Raw genomic sequence first — 21,770 nt, 5'->3', positions numbered from 1 at the left:
TTCTGCAGAGGCTGACTGGTACTACAAAGCATGTCATTTAAGCTGGCTAAGAATTGGGTGTATGGCTGAGAAACATTTTGGCAAAGCTCCCAGAAATAAGTTGCCTGCTTGCCTGCCTGAGGAACACATCTCACTATTGCCAAGTTGCAAAGACATTTCCTTCGCCTGCCTAAGAAAACATGTCTACAAAAAGAATGTGATAATCTGCCCTGTAGTCATTAGGGAGTTTGATTGAAGTCCTATTGTGATGGCATGGTGCTGAAAGAACCATTATACTGAGTCAAGCCTTGTTGCCACACCCCACTGGAAAATAGAGAATGTAGCACTAGGAACGATACACAAAGCCTAGTAATATTTAGGATACATGTTAGCTCTTTGTGGAAGCTCTGTGTGGAAGATAACAAGGTGAATTGAGGTAATTTGGGGGTTTTCTCCCCGTCCCTGTCCCAAACACACCCAGACCATCAAGGGACAAGCAACTGGATTTTCAGTTCTTTATTGGCAAAACACTTGGTTGCATCAGCTCCTAGTGTGCAACACTCCCCACTAACTAGCTGTCTAGGTTATCTGTGACTGCAGACCTGTGCTCTGTCTTGGACAGCTGGAACAACAGCTTAGCCCCACCCCCACCCCCTTGATTGACACGGTGCACTCAAGCACCCGGAGGCTCCTCCTCAATGGCTGCTTTAAGTGTTCCCATTGCTTCAAGCCCCTCCTTGAGTATGGAGGCAATGGAGGTGGGAGATCCACTGGCTTTCAAAGACACAACTCTCTCTGAGAGCACTGCAGGTTTTCCTGATTCCATGTCCTCCTTCAGTGCTTCTGCTGCCTCCTCTTTCCCAGTCTCTGGTTGCCCAGTCTCTTCCTCCTGACTCCCCTCTTCCACCACCACCACCAGCTGCCTCATGGGTGGCACAGAACCCCACAAATCACTCAGTCCTCCTCCTGTCCAGCTCCCTTGTCTGCACCTGCCTCTGCTCCTGTCCATCCCTGACATCCCCAAGTCAAAGCACAATTTCAATACTTCGATACCACCACCACCCTAGTTGGATCAGGGGCCTCCCAAAGTTTCATGTTGCTCTGCTTTATTCTGAAATTTTCTGTACCTTATTGATCCATGTTTCCCTATACAGTGGTATGGTACCTCGGGTTACAGACGCTTCAGGTTACAGACTCTGCTAGCCCAGAAATAGTACCTTGGGTTAAGAATTTTGCTTCAGGATTAGAACAGAAATTGTGCGGCGGCGCTGCAGCAGTGGGAGGCCCCATTAGCTAAAGTGGTACCTCAGGTTAAGAACAGTTTCAGGTTAAGAACGGACCTCTGGAACGAATTAAGTTTTTAACCCAAGGTACCACTGTACCTGTATATTTTCTAGATCCACGAGCTTTGCAAGAAGTGAAGCTTTCCAAGATGATGCCCACAGAGCACTTAAGAGTTCTGATATATATATATATATATATAGAGAGAGAGAGAGAGAGAGAGAGAGAGAGAGCGCGCATAGCAGCAGAGGATTTTTTAAAAGTGAAAAATTTCATTAAAAAAAAACAAATTATACATTGTTTGTTTTTAAGAAAACCAAACCCCAGAGCTCTACAGGTAACATTCTGGGATAGACTTATTACACACACACACACACACACACACACACACACACACACCACCCATCTGGCTGGGTTTCCCCAGCCACTCTGGGTGGCTCCCATCATCATCATCATCATCATCATCATCAAAATGATAAAAGATCAAACATTAAAAACTTCCCTAAACAGGGAAAGTTATTTTGTATGTACAAGTGAAAAGACACATCATTTGGCCACCTCTTGATTACTTTACGGTAGGAAAGAAAAACAAAACACCACCCCCTTCAAAAATATGAAACTAATAATGCATTTTGGATTTTAATTGGCATGTTGCTGCAATGTGGAATATGGTAAAAAATTCCACCACAAAAGCCCCTGGACCTACAGTATCTGTGTGCAGTTTAGCAGGCTTAATTCACTCTGGAGGGGCTCCTATGCCTGTAAATTTTACACACTTTGGTCAAAAGGGGAAAACATTATAGCCTTTTTAGATATTGGCATCTATAGTAAATAGGGGAATGCGGAACTTCATTTTATTCAGAGTAACGTGCAGCCCAAAATGCATATCAAAGCATTGTTGGCCTGGCAAATGAAAAAAAGACAAAAATTAAATACTATTACAAACTTAGAAGTGGAAGGAAAGAATATACACAACCCAATTGAGATTAGAAACTGTTTCCAGAGGTACTTTAAACAATTATACACACAAGGGCCACAGAAAGAAACAGACATAGACCGATTCTTGAAGACAAATGGATTACAAAAAATCTCTCAAGAAAGTAAATTAATGCTGAACTATAAAATATCTGAACAGGAAGTGGAAGGTGCCATTCAAAACATGCAATTGGGCAAATCTCCAGGACCAGATGGGCTGACTTCTAGATATTATAGATCCTTGAAAGAGTGGCTATTGCAACCTTTGAAGGAAGTCTGCAATGAAATTTTGGAAGGGAAAAGGGCACCAGAGTCGTGGAAAGAGGCGTACATTACACTTATACCTAAAACAGAGACTGAAAAGACTCAGCTTAAGAACTACAGCCCTATATCGTTACTTAATGTGGATTACAATTTTTTTGCAGCTATTTTGGCCAAGAGATTGAAAAAAGTATTTGTCAGGGGTTCAGGAGCAGAGGCAAGGGCAAGGGAGGAAACAGAGAGCGAGGGAGAGGAGGCAGAAGAAAAGATGAGTGATGACGACGACCCGAGATCTCCGAGTCTTTCCAGTGAATCAGAAGATTCACAGAAAGGAGCACCAGTGGCCAGGGCAAGGGGGGAGCCTAGGGGGACACCCCAGGAAGATAGAGCCAGAGGGGACTCAGAGGGGAGCAGTTGGAAATCAGGACCAGCGTCACCGCCAGAGAGCAGGGAAGAGGAAGGGCGCCAGGGATCAAGCGCTGGCAGCTCACAACAGGGGGGAGGGCACGAGTCAGGAGTGGCCACACCTCCATCGGGGAGCGAAGAAACGGTCAGACGGAAGGTGGAAGGTTGGGCGCGCGTGCCAAGTTCAAATGCACAGGAAGGTGGCGCAGTAGGCAGCCCGGAAAGGGAGCCAGGTCCTAAAGCCCGCCGAAAGGAGGGAGAAGAGTCAGGGGGGTCAGCGTCAGCGTCAGAGGAATCCCGGAAGGAAGAGACCCCGGGGGGCAGAGGGACCCAGAGAAGAACAGTCAGGCGGAAAAGGTGGAGCAAGGCTAGGATATTAAGTTGGTGTACAAGGGGCGGAGACTCAGATGGAGCTTCGCCGATCTAACCATGAGACGTAGAGTTGCACGCAGCAGCTTGAGAATGGAAACTGTAACTCAATAAAGACTTTTATTTAATGATCGCTGGCTAGCGTGATCCTCTGTGAGCTAGGATCTGGAAGCAGCTCTGACAGTATTGATGGAAGAGATTCATAAAGACCAAGCGGGCTTTCTCCCGGGAAGACACTTGTCTGATAATTTGAGGAATATAATTGACATTTTGGAAAAATTAGAAGTGAATATAAATACTAAAGCAGTTTTGATATTTGTGGACGCGGAGAAAGCTTTTGACAATATCTCTTGGAGTTTTATGAAGAAGAACCTACAGGGGATGGGGGTAGGGCAAGGTTTCGAAAATGGTATAGGTGCAATATATTCTGAACAAAAGGCTAAATTAATTGTAAATAATGTGGTGACGGAAGAATTTAAGATAGAAAAAGGTACACGACAGGGGTGCCCAATCTCCCCACTGCTTTTTATATCGGTCCAGGAGGTTCTGCTGAATATGATTAGAAGGGACCGGTTGGTTAAAGGTATACAGGTCGGAGCCAAACAGTACAAATTGAGAGCATTTGCAGATGACTTAGTATTGACGTTACAGGAGCCAGAATCTAGCACTAAAAGGGTTTTAGAATTAATTCAAGAATTTGGTCAAGTGGCAGGATTTAAATTGAACAAGTTAAAAACTAAGGTTTTAGAGAAAAATTTAACACCGATTGAAAGAGAGAGGTTTCAGAATGAGACAGGATTGACTGTGGTAAAGAAAGTGAAATACCTGGGGATTAATATGACAGCCAAAAATGGGAATTTATTTAAAGATAATTATGAAAAATGTTGGACGGAAGTGAAAAAAGACTTAGAAATTTGGTCAAATTTGAAGCTTTCAATGTTGGGTCGTATTGCTGTGATAAAAATGAATGTATTGCCTAAATGTTGTTTTTGTTTCAAACATTGCAAATTGTGGATAAGATGGACTGTTTCAAGAAGTGGCAGAGAGATATTTCTAGATTTGTCTGGCAGGGCAAGAAGCCCAGAATAAAATTTAAGATATTAACTGATGCAAAGGAAAGGGGTGGATTTGCCCTGCCAGACTTTAAACTCTATTATGAATCAGCAGCTTTCTGCTGGTTGAAAGAATGGCTGCTTCTGGAAAACACAGACATTTTGGACCTAGAAGGTTTTAACAATGTATTGGGATGGCATGCATATTTATGGTATGATAAGGTTAGAGCACATAAAGCATTCAAAAATCACATTGTCAGGAAAGCACTGTTTAATGTTTGGATAAGATATAAGGATCTATTGGAAAATAAAACCCCAAGGTGGTTGTCACCGATGGAAGCGAAAGCCTTGAAAAGGCTCAATATGGAGGCCAAATGGCCGAAATATTGGGAAATTTTGGAACAAGAAGGAGACAAATTGAAATTGCAGAGTTTTGAGAAATTAAAAAACAAAGTGAGAGGTTGGCTTCATTATTATCAGATAATGGAGGCATATAATTTGGATAAGAAAATTGGCTTCCAGGTGGAAAAATCAAAATTAGAAACAGAACTGTTAGAACCCAAAACTAAGAATTTGTCAAGAATGTATAACTTGCTGTTGAAATGGAATACTCAGGATGAAACGGTGAAATCTGCTATGATTAAATGGGCACAAGATGTTGGACATAATATTATGTTTGCTGACTGGGAACAGTTATGGACCACAGGTATGAAGTTTACGGCATGTAATGCCCTAAGAGAGAATATTATGAAAATGATATACAGGTGGTACATGACCCCAGTCAAGCTTGCAAAAATTTATCATTTGCCCGATAATAAATGCTGGAAATGTAAAGAAACTGAAGGTACATTCTTTCACCTTTGGTGGACGTGCCCAAGGATTAAGGCTTTCTGGGAAATGATATATAATGAACTGAAAAAGGTATTTAAATATACCTTCTTGAAGAAACCAGAGGCCTTTCTTCTGAGCATTGTCGGCCAATTGGTGTCAAAGAAGGACAGAACTTTTTTTATGTATGCTACAACAGCAGCAAGAATACTCATTGCAAAGTATTGGAAGACACAAGATCTACCCACTTTGGAAGAATGGCAGATGAAGGTGATGGACTTTATGGAATTGGCAGAAATGACTGGCAGAATCCGAGACCAGGGAGAAGAGTCGGTGGAAGAAGATTGGAAGAAATTTAAAGACTATCTACAGAAATATTGTAAAATTAATGAATGATAGAATGATGTTGGATAGAAATTAAGCGGTTTCTAGCTGTAATGCTCTAAGAGAATATGAAAAAAGGGTTATAAATGGCTAAAAATCTAATGGTAAGGATTTGCTGAACCAATAAATTGAAGTGGAATACAAAAAAGGGAGGTATGAGGAGGTCTGGGAAACAAGCTAAAGGAAAATAAGTAATGGAAAACATGTGTGTTTTTAACTGTTTTTATTTTGTATTTTTCTTTTTTTCCCATTTTTAATGTAATATTTCAAAAAATCTTAATAAATATCCAAAATGCATATCAAAGCAGAGAGAGCGCAGAGCAACTCAAAAATACAGGTACAATGTGAGTATTGGGTCTCAAACACTTCCCTGATAAAATGTATTTTTTGAAAAAGACTAATTAAGTAAGTACAGTCAAATCAGTGTTATTTTGACATATCATGGTGCATCAGTTTGCCTGCAGCACAGATAAATCCAGAGAAAAACCAGGTTAATAGCAGCCAGATCCTTCCATTAATTGTAAATTGTACTTTAATTAGACACGCATAAAGATGTAAGTAATAATAATTTAACAAATAACAGTAAAAGACTAAAACCTGCACAGTGCAACAAGATGAAGTAGGAAAAATGCTGGCTATGTAAAAAAAAAAAAAAAAAAAAAGTATCTGCAGGAGATAAAACGGTTCATTAAAAGTAGGACTGCATTCTTCAATTGATTAGATTAATGGTTTTAAATACATTTGACTCGATTAAAAAGTGACCACAAGTATTTTAGGCAGAAGGTTATACAGATTCTTTGTAATATTTGTGGGCAGTTTTTAAAGATTAAAAAATAAATAAATCCTGGATGGATTAGCTGCTTATTTTGTTGCATGATTACTTCACCTGATCTTTTATCAGTTAATATTTTAAAATATATTTTAATGGAACACCAATATTTGGAATATTTTACTTAAAGGTTGAAATCAAGCTGTTGTCCTCCCTGCCTTTTGACCCCCAGTCCCAATGGGCACCAATCACTACTGCTCATGCTTTGAACCTACTAAAGTTCCATAGCAGTCTGCTCAAAGCACTGTTATTGCTTCTATGTACTAAGCACTGTCCAGTTCTATTGTCCACCCCCATTGGTTTTGCTAAAAAGTGTTTTTGTTTAATCCCAACCAGTGAACATCAAGAGCCAGCAGTTCATTCAGGGTGTGCTTCATTTCTTCGTTCATTCATATTCTTGCTTGTTGAACCATTCAGGGGGAGAGCACTAACAAGAGTCTTCATCTTCCTCCTCCTCCTCCTTTTCCGTGGGGTTTGTAACTGGCCATTATATATAATAAAGAGTTGCTGAAGTGCATTGTCTGATGTGTGAACTACTTGTCACACAAAAATGCTAGGCAAGCTATTCAAAGAAAGATGCTATCTTGGCACCAGGTCACAGTGTCCTCAGCATACTGAACAGCACCTTCCAACACAAGGGTTCCCTTTAAGATAGTACAGTGATATCCAACCCCAAAATGCAGTAAATGGGAGCAGTTTAGTGCTGTGGCGATACCTGTCCTCATTTCCTCAAAAGTTTACTCCTCTGTGAAAGAGGTTACTGTTTTTCTGCCTCATTTTCAGGGCATTTTAGAATGTCTTTAGAATGTCAGTGGGCGTGTGATTTTGACCTTATATTGCCATTCTGAGGTGGCCATGGTAATCTGCAAAAGCTCTGTGGAAGAATTGCCTCATGGGGTCTAACCATCAGGTGTTATTGGCATCTTTTTCCCCTGCAAGAACACAGCGGCCATCTTGAGCACAATGCTCTCTCACAATTTTGGGATGCGACCTCATGTAGGTCATGTGACTCATGCAGGAATGCAGCCCTAGAAGATGGCATCCCATTTCTGCCCCTGTGTTGCGTTGGAAGGTAAGCAGGTGATCATCAGCCTCTTTAACAAAGCCTTTGGCTTGATTTAATTGCTCTGTTTTGTAGTTCTTTGTTTCTTTTATTTGTGATCTTTTAATTGTTTCTTTGTTTGTTTTAAAATGTATACCTGTAGTAATGCTGTGCTGAATACTAACCCAGAAATATATATTTTTTACCATCTCTATCAATTAATTCACCAATCAATCTGAAAGCCAGCGGATGTTACAGAACTTTTACGAAGGCTGGATCAATAAAGTTACTACAAAGCCTCATATAGGTAGATAGATATATCGTATTAGGTTTAAAAATTAATTTAAGCAATAGCTGCCATGTTGAAAGTAATGGAAACATGCATAGTGCATCTCTGGCAGTTGAAAAAGAAAACCTGCCTTTCATGTGCTGCAATTCACATTTCACATTTGCCTAAATTCAATTGATTACATACCTTTCATGCACAGATTGCTCTCAAAATTATATACAAGACAGCTGCCAGACACCAGAGAAGCAATTCAGTAAATAGAGAAATTTCACCGGTTTCAACTATTTATACTGGAGTAATCCCATTAAAGCTGTCAAGAGTTCTGGAATTAGTGGATTCGTTTTCTAGAGTAAGTGGCTTCTGCTTCTGAAAGGAATAGAGCAACACAGATGTTTGCTGTTATAACTCCCTAGAGGAACTTCATCAGTGTTAGCGATAGGCTATTTCACCAGATCTTGAAGAGGCTTAGGACAGCAAGGTTTCCCTAATTGTTAAGGATCGTTCACCTTTAGGAAAACCATACAATAATTAGGAAAAACAACAACCCTAAAATAGGAAAATGTATTACGGGTAGAGTTTGTCTCTACTTGGGGGGAGAGAGGGGTCTTTGGAATACAGCAGTGGGCCTCCTGCTTTGCTGTGGATCTTGACAATGCCAGCCCCTTGTAAAGGAGGCACTTAGAAAAGGTGATAATACATTTTAAGGATAATAATGATGAAACAGGGCAAGATCTAGTCCAATGTATCTTCATTTTCTCTGTAACTCTTTGATAACTCATGTTACCAGACAGAGAATTCCTTCGGGACCTTGCATTGAACCCACATTTCATCCCATCAATTTTCTTTTCTTTTATGTATTTTCTTTTCTTAAATGCATATCCTACTTTTCTAGCATCCTGGAATGCAAGGCACTGTGCAGGTGGTTCCTGGGTTACCTATCTAGGCCCAACCAGACCTGCTTGGTGGCAGCTTTATCTGCCTTCAAACTACACCCTCATATAATAGATGTATAGAGTAGGTGTTTCTATTTCTTTATATGCCAACTTCTTTTCCAAGGAGCTCAAAGCAGCATAAACCACATTGCCCCCATTTTATTCTTGCAACTACACCACACTAACTGCTATTATACACTCGCTGTGATGAGAAACACTTTCAACACCAAAGTTAAAAGTTAAAAAAGTTAAAACAAAAATTAATCTCCCTAATCGTTTTTGCTTAACATGTACTAGTTTGCCGAGTTAAATATTGAAATGCCTTATCTGAAATCCACCTCACCAATCATTTTTTCCTGACAAGGCTTATGCAAAATAAAAGAATTCTCTTCCTGGTAATTTGACATACTCTTTCTCTGCAGCTCATTGAGGAAACTACAGAAGACAGGGCCCACCTCATTCTCTTGGATGTCATCTTTCTTCAAATTTATGTCATTCCACCCTCCCCCCCAAGAACTGCCCATATATAAATCTTTACAGGGCAAGAAACAATGATGAACTTTATTGGCCATCTGCCAGGGCCTATAACCCTGCAGAGAGTCCACTCATGACCCACAGAAATCCCTGGCATAGCTATCACTGCGTCTCATTCTTGCTTCCTTTCATGTGTTGTCTTTTCCTCCAGCCATGCAAGCAGTGGCAAGAGCAAAGATCTGGATCAAGTATCGGACCTGCCCTACCATTAGGCAGAATGGTGTGGCTGCCATGGGAGGCTGCCATAATAGCTGCTCCCCTCTCCTTTGGCCCTTTCCCCCTGTAAGAGGACAGATCTGTGCATACCTGTGATGGACTACTTGGGGCTCAATAGTCATTTGCTAACATCTGGTGCTTTAAGCAGGTCACACCAGCAGGCACCAACCAGGCAATGACTCTTGAGGGGACCACATGTGGATATTGCCTGCAGACTCTACCTAATGGGTGGTGCCAGAGAGGAGCAGGGGGACAGGGGGTAAGGGTACCCCCCCAAAAAACAAGGAGCTCCCCCCTACTTGCTTCTCCTATATGACCTGGGACCCTGGTATCTACAGGACCACCTCTCCTGGTATGCCCCGCAAAGGACCTTATGGTACGCTAACAATAATATATTGGAGGTTCCAGGCCTCAATGAGGTTAGGCTGGCCTTGACCAGAGCCAGGGCCTTTTTGGCCCTGGCCCCAGTCTGGTGGAATGCTCTGTTGCAAGAGACCAGGGCCCTGGGGGACTCAACATCTTTCCACAGGGCCTGCAAGACAGAGCTGTTCCACCAGGATTTTGGTCGGGGCTCAGTCTGACCCCTCTCCTCTTACAAGACCCTGCATATAAGTGGCTTCTCTAACCCTTCTCACTGGCTCATACAAATAATTGAGCTTAGTGAGTACTTAAGGTTCCTAACCCCTATAGGTATAATTTGCGGGTAGCCATCTGATCTTATTTTGATTTTAATCTGATTTGAAGTTGCATTTCAGTTGATTGCTGAATTTTATGTCTTAGTGTGTTATATATTTTGATGTTAGCTGCCCTGAGCCTGGTTCTGCCCGGGGAGGGCAGGGTATAAATAAAATTATTATTATTATTATTATTATTATTATTCCCCACTGCTGAACTTCTGTCATTAACATTTACCGTTATTTATCTTTCTGTGGTCCTTAAACTGGACTTTAAAGTATAGGTTGTGGCCTACAGTGATAACAGGTATTAATATGTGCATTCCCCAAATATATTCTAGAGAAATAATACAAATACATTGTATATAGTATTTCTACCATTAGTCATCTACTCAGAAACATGTAAGAATTATTGGCAGTTGGAAGAAATGTAATCCCTGGAAACCAACACTTTTCACTTTGGAGTGATTCTAGGAATCATATCCAAGAACATTTTATACATTAGAAAACTGAAGTGTACTGTGCATAACTTGGGAAAAGGCACAGAAATATCCACCAACTTACTTTTACACCAACATTTGAATCAGGGATAAAAAGGAATACATGAAATAATAGTAGTAAAAAAAGAAAATTAAGAGGTTGTTTGTCAGCATAAGTATCTTTGAAAAACTCAATGGGACATTGTGTTATTCCTTCTGTTTTATATGAATTATTAGCAGCTTTCAACCCAAGAATTTGCTGGTTTGTTCAAATCTACATAGGATAAAAAATCCACCAACCCCTTTCACCTGTTTTTATTGCTCTCGTAGGGTTGCAAGGTCATAATGCTCAGTGACAATAGCAGTATTCATGTTACATTCAACGTCTGTACAATCTGTGTTCCTGTGTACACAAACAGTAGAGCTGTATACTTGTACAGTTATTCACATGTAATGTTCAATGAGTGTACAATCTCTCTCTGCGCATACACAATTGTGAAGCTGTACAAATCAACGAGTGCACACTCTATGCAAATAGTCGGACATGTGTAGGAACAGGGTGTACTCACAGACAACATAACATGGGAACAAGCCAAATAACAGGGACAATCAAGAGCATCTCCCTCCCCAGGAACTCAGCCATGCCAGGGTCTAATACCTAGCAACCCTTGGCTCCCCTTGGCTCCCTTGTCCACTATTCTGAGACCTCCAAACTTCCCTCGCCTATTACCTTATTTTCTGGCAATATCTCCTAGCTTTTCCTATCCAAAGAACCAGAACCATTTTGTCTACCATGCCCCCTGACTTTAAGCCCTTCCTTTAGACCCCCTGTGATTTGCATGGTGGACATCCTTAGGCTATTCTTCCAAAAACAGACAATCACGTTCCTTTTGCTTCACTACACAATAGGGAAGAGCAAGCTAGACTTCTTCCTCCCTCGTGGACCTCAGAGCTTGGAGGAAGCAAACTTGCCTGGGCACAAAAATATATTTATGCTTCTTCCTATTGCATCCTTCTCCTCAACTTCTATGGAGAAACAAAGGACATTGTCCTGCCACAGGGTTTGTGGATGATGGCAAGGGGTTGTGGAGATATAGCCCTGCATAGAAAAGAAAGATGTGATTTGGCTGACTGCATAAATGCTGCTTTGAGAACCTTGTTGATGGGCAGGATGTAAATGCCAACAGCCAGAAAAGGCTGGATCCAGATTTCATCATCCATCGGTGGGACTTAAGTTAGGTGGAGCATAAGTTAGGTGGAGGATTTAGTTTACATTTAGAGGCAAACCTACCAGATTTGCAGTTTCCATAACTATTTGTGAATAGACTTCCGGAGGCGGCGCCATCGGCAATGGCGGATTCCCTCTAGTCTTGAGGAAATAGCTCCGCGGAAATCGGGTCTTGCCGCTATGGCGAAGTGGGGACCCCTTCGAAAATCACAGGCGGGTGAAGCCTGTGACCGTGGGACTCGGCGGGCACCCTTAGCGCCCCCCCAATTTGCGAGGGAACCCTGGAAAGGGTTCCGGAGCGGAGCGGGGAGTCTGGCGTGGTGCTGAGAGTCAACTGCTTCTTCCATGGAGTGAAGCCGCACAGCTGTTGCCGGAGAGCGCCGACCTTTTTCCTGTGACAATTCGGCTAAGAAACAACTACCCGTGAGTAGGTTAAGTCTGAAGATCGGGGAACTTAAGGAAAAAAGGGCACCGAAGCGGGAAGGTGTAAACAGGAAGTCCGCCTTCCTTTTATGTAAATAGATCAAAGCAAAGACTGTCAAAGCAAAGAGCTTGAAACTGCGTTGAAAAAGACTTAAATCCCACATCAATAAAAAGAGAACTCCCTCCCTGTGGTGCGGGAGAGGGGAGGGAGAAGGGGAAGTATTTTTTGCCCGCAAAAGAAGAGAGAAAGGGAACAAAGACCATCACTTAATGCCTGGGAACGGACTGTCAAGGGACATTGAAATTGCCGTATTGGGAAACGCGCTGTCAAAAGATAATGCAACTTTTTGACAGCTAACTCTGCAAGAGGGATATTTTGATTTTGAAAAGTCCCACTGGATTTGAAACTGTTGCCCTTTTTGGCTAAAGGGGGGATCTTTGAAAGTTGGAATAGCTATTTTATTGCTACAATTTGGAACTGCTACTGTGTCCCCCTAGAGGAACTTTGAAATTGCTACAACTGGCCAGGGAATTTTCCACTTTAAATTGGCTATACTAAAGGAGAATTTTCCACCACAAACAAGCAATCGTGGGACCGACCTTGATCCTTAGATAAAGTGTTATGGCAAACTCGACTCAGGAAAAAACAACAAGGTCTCGTAAAATTAGACAGCAGCAGCGTAGACCGTCAGCACCCAGCCTTCCTGCCCCACCAGGGGAAGACTCAGCCCAGGTGGCCTCTAAAGGAATGGCAGCTGAAGGGGGCTTATCTTCAGCCTTAGATAAAATTTTTGAATCTTTGAAAAAGTTGAGTAAACAAGTGGCTGAAGTGACAACTAAAATTGACCAAAATACAACAAGTATCAATAACTTGGGGCAGAAGGTGAACTCAAATACAGAATCTATTGAGAAACTGCTGCAGGAATCTACTTTGAATCGAAAAACAGCTGAAGAGACCAAGCAAAAAGCATTGGCTGTAGATGAAAAGATAGAGGAAAAGATTCCACCGATATGCAGGCAGCTGGAGGATCGTAAGTCATCGCTGTCTATGATCGAATTGGAAGAAAAACAGACAAATCTAAGGATCAGGGCTGTACCCGAACTTGAGAAAGATAACCTGAGTGACTTTCTTACGCAGGAATTTACTGACTTTTGGGACCTAGACCCAGACAAGCTAGACTTCAAGATACTAAGTGCCTTCAGACTTGGAAGAGGGGGGAGAAAGAACAGGGTGAGAGACTGTTTGATTATCCTCCGATCAAGAGAGGAGAGAGACAGAATATTGAGCTTGCACTTCCAGAAGACCTTGGAAATAAAGGAATCAAAAGTGGAGATATTTAAAGACATCCCTAAACATCTCTTGGATCTCAGGTCTAACTACGGAGACTTGGTGGCCCTGCTAAGAGCAAACAGAATCATCTTTAGGTGGGAATTCCCTCAAGGCCTATCTTTTACTTTTAAAGGGAAAAAGTTTAAAATAAGATCAGTGGAACATAAAGAAACATTTCTGAAAGATTATGAAGAAGATCTGCAAAAAGAAACTGAAAAAGAGCCAAGAGCTTTAAAACCAGGAATACAGGACATAGTACCACTACCTTTGGGACTGGACAAGTTAGAGAAGGTGATACCACCAACAGAACAAGAGCAATTACTTGGTGCAGTTGGAGGAAAAGTAAAATAAATACACCATGTCCCTGCAACTATTAAGTTGGAATATTCATGGACTTAATTCCCCGGAGAAAAGGAAAAAAGTCTTTCATTTATTGAAAAAGGAACAATTGGACTTGATTTGTTTACAGGAAACACATGTGATAAGGCTCCATAGGAAAGTATTGATTAATAAAAGATTGGGCCAGGAGTTTATTTCATCGGACAAAGTCAAAAAGAGAGGAGTTGTAATTTATGCGAAAGAGAGCCTATCACCTAAATTTATTTTTAAAGATGATCAAGGAAGATATGTGGCAATTGAAATTCAAACACAAGGAGAAAAATTTCTGATAGTAGGAGTATATGCTCCAAATGAGGGGAAATCTGAATTTTTTAAGAAGTTGCATGAGACATTGTTGGACTATATGGATTACAACATTATAATGATGGGAGACATGAATGGAGTGGTATCCACAAACATGGACAAGTCGCAGAGACAGGTAGTTACCAAAGATGGCAGACTACCAAAAACCTTTTTTGAGATGACTGACAATATGGACTTGATTGACATTTGGAGAATAAAGAACCCCCTGGCTAGGGAGGGAACCTTCTTCTCTGAAGCCAAAATGACATGGACAAGAATTGACCAAATTTGGATTACTAGAGGACTGGCACCTAAAACTCGAAAAGTGGAAATTTGCCCCAAAACCTGCCCCGACCATAATGCTGTGAAAATGGAGATGAAATTAACACCTATCGGCTCCTTCAGATGGAAGATGAATGACACCCTGTTTAGAGATCAAGAAGTTACCAAGAAGGCCCAAAAAACCTTGAGAGACTACTTTGAGATAAATATGAACACTACCATTGAAAAAAGAGTAATCTGGGACGCAAGCAAGGCAGTTATGAGAGGGTTTCTAATTCAACAGAATGCAATAAAGAAGAGAACCCAAAATGAGAAAAAAGACAAAATTCTGGAAAAAATAAAAGAGGGGGAGAAGAAACTGAGAGCGAAACCAAAATCACAAGAGATTCTGAGAGAAATAAAGTTATACCAAGTTCAATATATGAAGATGATGAATCAGGAAATAGAATGGAAAATTAAACAGATGAAACAAAGGACATTTGAATCGGCTAATGTGGAAAACTGCTAGCTTGGCAAATGAAAAAAAGACAAAAACTTAACACTATTACCAACTTGGAAGTGGAAGGAAAGAACATCCAGAATCCAGTGGAAATTAGAAAATGCTTCCAGAGGTACTTTAAACAGCTATACACACAAGGGCCACAGAAAGAGTGTGATTTAGACAAATTTTTAAGAACAAATGGACTTCAAAAAATCTCCCAAGAAAATAAGTTAATGTTGAACTATAAAATAACAGAACAGGAGGTGGAAGGTGCCATCCAGAACATGCAGTTGGGCAAATCTCCAGGGCCAGATGGTTTAACCTCCAAATACTATAGATCTTTGAAGGACTGGATAATTCAACCACTAAAGGAGGTTTGTAATGAAATTTTGGAGGGGAAAAAAGCGCCAGAGTCGTGGAAAGAAGCTTATATTACACTAATACTGAAAAATGAGACTGAAAAGACGCAACTTAAGAACTACCGCCCCATATCCCTGCTTAATGTGGATTATAAAATTTTTGCAGATCTTTTGGCTAAAAGGTTAAAAAAGGTATTAGTAGAAGAGATCCATAAAGACCAAGCCGGCTTTCTCCCAGGTAGACACTTGTCTGACAACACGAGGAATATAATTGACATTTTGGAGATGTTGCAAGTGAACATCAATACCAAAGCAATTTTAATTTTTGTTGATGCGGAGAAAGCCTTTGATAATATTTCTTGGAGTTTCATGAAGAAAAATCTTCAGGGGATGGGGGTTGGTCAAGGGTTTGAAAATGGTATAAGTGCAATATATTCAGAACAAAAAGCTAAGCTAATAGTGAACAATGTGGTAACAGAGGAATTTAAGATCGAGAAAGGGACACGACAAGGCTGCCCAATTTCCCCATTGCTTTTTATTTCGGTCCTGGAGGTCTTGCTAAATATGATTAGAAGGGACCGTTTGATTAAAGGTATACAGGTCGGAGCTAAACAGTACAAAATGAAAGCTTTTGCAGATGATTTAGTATTGACGTTATAGGAGCCAGAATCTAGTACTAAAAGAGTTTTAGAATTGATTCAGGAATTTGGTCATGTGGCAGGATTTAAGTTGAACAAGTTAAAAACTAAGGTGCTTGAGGAAAATTTAACACCGATTGAGAAAGAGAGGTTTCAGAAGGAGACAGGTTTAACATTGGTTAAGAAAGTAAAATACTTGGGGGTTAACATGACTGCTAAGAATTTAAACCTATTTAAAGACAATTATGAGAAATGTTGGTCAGAAGTGAAAAAGGATTTAGAGATATGGTCAAACCTGAAGCTTTCCTTGCTAGGTCGAATTGCTGTTATAAAGATGAATGTATTGCCAAGAATGCTATTCTTGTTTCAATCATTGCAAATTGTGGACAAAATGGACTGTTTCAAGAAGTGGCAGAGAGACATTTCTAAATTTGTCTGGCAGGGCAAAAAGCCCAGAATAAAATTTAAAATATTAACCGATGCAAAGGATAGAGGTGGATTTGCACTGCCAGACCTCAAACTTTATTATGAATCAGCAGCATTCTGCTGGTTGAAAGAATGGCTACTTCTTGAGAACACAGACATTTTGGATTTAGAAGGTTTCAACAATGTTTTTGGGTGGCATGCATATTTGTGGTATGACAAGGTTAAAGCACATAAAGCATTTAAAAACCATATTGTCAGGAAAGCATTGCTAAATGTCTCGATAAGATATAAGGACATATTGGAAAATAAAACCCCTAGGTGGTTGTCACCGATGGAAGCAAAGGCTCAGAAAAGGATCAATATGGAGGCCAAATGGCCGAAATATTGGGAATTTTTGGAACAAGAAGGAGACAAATTGAAATTGCAGAGTTTTGAAAAATTAAAAGATAAAGTGCAAGACTGGCTTCATTATTATCAGATAATGGAGGCATATAATTTGGATAAGAAAATTGGCTTCCAGGTGGAAAAATCAAAATTGGAAACAGAATTGTTAGAACCCAATACTAAGATTTTGTCAAAAATGTATAACTTGTTGTTGAAATGGAATACTCAGGATGAAACCGTGAAATCTGCTATGATTAAATGGGCACAAGATCTAGGATATAACTTTATGTTTGCTGACTGGGAACAGTTGTGGACCACAGGCATGAAATTTACGGCATGTAATGCCCTAAGAGAGAATATTATGAAAATGATATACAGGTGGTACATGACACCAGTCAAGCTTGCAAAAATTTATCATGCGCCCGATAATAAATGTTGGAAATGTAAAGAAAATGAAGGTACTTTCTTTCACCTTTGGTGGACGTGCCCGAAGGTTAAGGCTTTCTGGGAGATGATATATAATGAATTGAAAAAGGTATTTAAACATACCTTCTTGAAGAAACCAGAGGCCTTTCTCCTGGGCATAGTCGGCCAATTGGTGCCAAAGAGGGACAGAACTTTCTTTATGTATGCCACAACAGCAGCAAGAATACTCATTGCAAAGTATTGGAAGACACAAGATCTACCCACCTTGGAAGAATGGCAGATGAAGGTGATGGACTATATGGAATTGGCGGAAATGACTGGCAGAATCCGAGACCAGGGAGAAGAGTCGATGGAGGAAGATTGGAAAAAATTTAAAGAATATTTACAGAAATATTGTAAAATTAATGAATGCTAGAATGATGTTGGATAGAAACTAAGTGAACTTTAGCTGAAAGGTTATAAGGAATATGAAAAAATGGTTTATTAATATGTAAAAATCTAAAATTACAATATTTTATGATTAATGATTAGGATGCATAAAGAGGGGAGGGATTTGCTGAACGAAATAATTGAACTGGAATACAAAAAAGGGAGGTGTGAGGAGGTCCTGGAACTAAGCAAATGAAGGTCAAGTAATGGAAGGAATGAATTGTTTTTAAATATTTTTACTTTGTATTTTTTCTTTATTTGTGTGTTTTGTAATATCTTGATAACTTTAATAAATATCTTACAAAAAAAAAAAAACTATTTGTGAATAGAAACATAGTTATCCTTCAAAATTGCCCTGAATTTTATGGTGCAGTACTCCTGCCAAATACAGTACAGAAATGCATATATTGGGATAAAAGTATGCATAGCATGCGTACATCAGTGGAAAGAAAAGACAAAAATGTATTAGGGGAAATTGCTTTGCAAAAATGTGCATATTAGCTAAAGTTGTATACATAAATGTGTATATTAGGAGATTTGCTCTAAAATGCTAATGAAGCTGGACCCTACTCCAAATCAGTGGCGTAGCGTGGGGGGTGCCAGGGGGGCCGGCCGCACCGGGCACAACATCTGGGGGGGCGCGCTCGCTGCCTCCCGAGTCGCCGAAGAGCCTCGGGCGCAGGCTGTAGCAGAGCCCCATGTCTCGTGGAACCGACGAGCTGTGCGCGCGCCCGGGCTGAAGGCGTCCGGCAGGCAGCGGCTCTCAGCCCCGCGCGTCAGGGCCGCGGAGGACGTGCCAGGCAGCCCCTCCTCACAGCCCCGCCTCCGCTGCTGCTGCTGCAGCTGCTGGGCCATGTTGCATTTTCCTCGCCTCTCTGCCCCCCTCCTCCTCCGGGCAAGCGGCGTGGTTTGGGCGGCAGCGCCAGCAGCAACTCGACTCAGATCGGCAGGTTAGGGGTTGGGGGGGCGCAAATTACTTGCCTTGCCCCGGGTGCTGACAACTCACGCTACGCCGCTGCTCCAAATGGATCTGGACATGCTCCTAAACCACAGCCCTGCCCTGATAACACAGGGTTCACTTTCACAATTGTGGGTTGGCTCATAGTATAGATGTAATTAGAATCCCTTTTCAGACTTTCCCACTCAATTCTGGAAGGCTGGAGTTGTGGCAGGTGTACATGAAGGCAATAGGAACAGTACTGGCAAGCATAGCCTAATATCTTCTCCATTAGAAGATTGAGAGCCAGTGTGGTGTAGTGGTTAAGAGCGGTAGTCTCGTAATCTGGGGAACCGGGTTCGTGTCTCTGCTCCTCCACATGCAGCTGTTGGGTGACCTTGGGCCAGTCATACTTCTTTGAAGTCTCTCAGCCCCACTCACCTCACAGAGTGTTTGTTGTGGGGGAGGAAGGGAAAGGAGAATGTTAGCCGCTTTGAGACTCCTTAAAAGGGAGTGAAAGGTGGGATATCAAATCCAAACTCTTCTTCTCTTCTTCATTAGTTGGGACAACTTGTTCAGGAATAATGCATAAGCAATGCATCTCCTCTCTATGCAAATGGAAAGTGTTTTGTATGGTGGAACCACATTACAAATGCAGATTTCTCATTTTAGGTTTAAGTGCTATTTAGAAGACTGGGATTTAAGTGCTTTATTGTGTGCTTAAGTCACATTGATGATGTTCCTAACTTTCTTCAGATCACCCTTATTAATTTCAGCTTCTGTTCTAGAATCCAAGCCATGTTTATCACCTTCGTTTCCCCTTGGTCTTTTTGCTTGGCCGTTCTTTATTCTAGTTTTTGTTCAGAACCTCCAGAATATCTTCTGCATTTCCTACCCTGTTTTTCCCTTGTCTTTCTCTTTGATGGCACGCCTTTCACAGAAACCTTCCCCTCCCTCCACCAAAGTAGCTTCCTGAACTGTAGCTGTGTAGGAATTGATTGGTAGTACATCAGCGACTTGGCGCTCAGCAGGGAAGTATCGAAGGGCAAATCATCAAGGCGCTCTTACAAAGCTGAATTTTGATAAGTCCAGCTGGAGATGTTATGGTTGTGACCTTAAAGTGAAAAGGCATAAAGCTGGAAAAAAGACCTTTGTCTTATATGACTTTCTGTTAGTGTCAGGGGTAATTCTTCCTTAGAGTATAAGTATAAACAGAAGAAGAAATGCTATACTATTGCTTGGATATGGACTTATGCACAGCGGGATTTCTTAGCATTCCTTAATTAGTAGTATTGGGTAAAATCCAGACTTAGTCATAACTAGAGCAAACCTACTGAAAACAATGGGACTTAGGTTAGTCATGATTAGTCAATTTTGGTTTTTCCAAGGTTCTAAATTTTCCAATCTTGAGTTCAGTTCTCCACATAACCACAACTATTTGTGATTTATTTATTTATTTATTTATTTATTTATTTATTTTAAAAACACAACCTCATGAAAATTTATCAGTGCACATTTCTTCCAATATACACTTTGGGTATGCAGTTTTTTTCTAATATACCCATTTTTTTAAAGCCAATCCCTTCAACTTAATGAACATTTGTATGTTAACTGATATATGTGTTACGATGTACACTTAACCCCAGTATATGTATTTTTATAGACATAACTTGGAGAACTGCATTGTAAAATGAAGCGTGATAGCTATTTCAATTCACTTGTTGCAAATTAGGAAAGCTTGCCTTTAAATGTGAACTGAATTATCTCCCATCCCTAATAAAGATAAAGTATATGAGGCTTAGAACAAGAGAACGCCAAGCAGCAAGTTGAGCATTTATCTGGAGGGTTTGGAGGGAAGGAGATGGTCTCTCAGATATTTAGAGCTTTAAACACTAACAGGGGCCCAGAAGCAAAGTGGCAGCCAATGTGGACTAAGCTAAGATGGCGTCAGGTCAAACAGTCAGCTCTGGAGCTCTGCAGATCATAACTGAGTTTTAATTGATTTCAATTTTTTTAAAAAAACTGGCAGCCAATGCAGCTGCCTTAGAACAAGGGATATATGAATTCTTAAGGTAATTCCAGTCTGCCTCTGCATTTTGAACCAGATGATGTTTCTTCCACAGCAGTCCCATGTAGAGTGCATTGCAACAATCCATTCTGAAAGTTCTTCTTCTTCTTTGGCGATCACTTGTACTAACTCACTGGATCATCACCTTGTCGTGGTGAATGGGCTTGAACGTTCCTATGACTCTTGTGAGCGAAGCCGTCGGGAATCTCATACTCCCAGCAGGGTCACCCAAGGCGGTAAGGTCAAAGGGAAGGAGAGAGACAAAGAATGATCCAAGAAGTCCTCAATGGCAGAACAGGCAGATGATAACAAGCGGTATGTTATGACTGTGAAGGCGGATGAAGGCTGCAGCAGATAAGAATCTAATAGTCGTCGTGACTACTCATGCCGTCGGAACAGAGCCTTACTGCAATTCTAGTCTGCTGTTGCATTTTGAACCAGTTGATGTTTCTGAGTTGTCTTCCAGGGCAGTCCCATGTAGAGTGCATTGCAACAATCTATTCTGAAAGTTACCATAGCACGGAATACTGTGGACATGTGATCTTTGCCCAAGAAGGACTGGAGCTGGAAATAGGCACTTCTAGCTATCAAGGCTTCCTGGGGCTCAAATGACAATGTTGGATCCAGGAGTACCCCAAGCTATGAACCTGCTCCTTCTGGGAGGGTACAACCCCATCCAGAAAAGGCCAACTATCCACCTCCGGGAATTGAGAATGTGCAGCACATAAGACCATTGTCTTTTCAAAATTCAGTTTCAGTTTTACTTTTGGACTGCTAAGAAAAGCAAGTAGGCAGGACCAACTGATTGCTAAGAAATGAATTGGCTCCTGCCTTCAAGTATTCTTGCCAATGAGTTCAAGGCACACTTGGATAATTGACAAGCACTTACCCCTTATACTTAAATCTGGGAAGGGGGCATTTTTAAAATTAGCATGTAATGCAAACAAAGCAAAACACTTTTTAACACATCCAATGGCAATTCTGAGGGATTTCTTATCCCCCTTAGGCACCTCCTTCACAAAGGTTTCAGCTATGGGTATACTCGTAGCATTGTTAAGAGATGAGCAGAACAATCCTCACCCCTTATTCAGAGCAGCAGAACATAGTGGCAGATTGACTAATGCATATGGGAGTGCTACAAAAGGGCAT

The sequence above is a fragment of the Podarcis pityusensis genome, assembly GCF_964106645.2.
Source record: "Podarcis pityusensis genome assembly, chromosome: 11".
In the NCBI taxonomy this organism is placed as follows: domain Eukaryota; kingdom Metazoa; phylum Chordata; class Lepidosauria; order Squamata; family Lacertidae; genus Podarcis; species Podarcis pityusensis.
The sequence above is the reverse complement of the archived record's forward strand: the minus strand, read 5'-3'. Positions refer to the sequence as shown.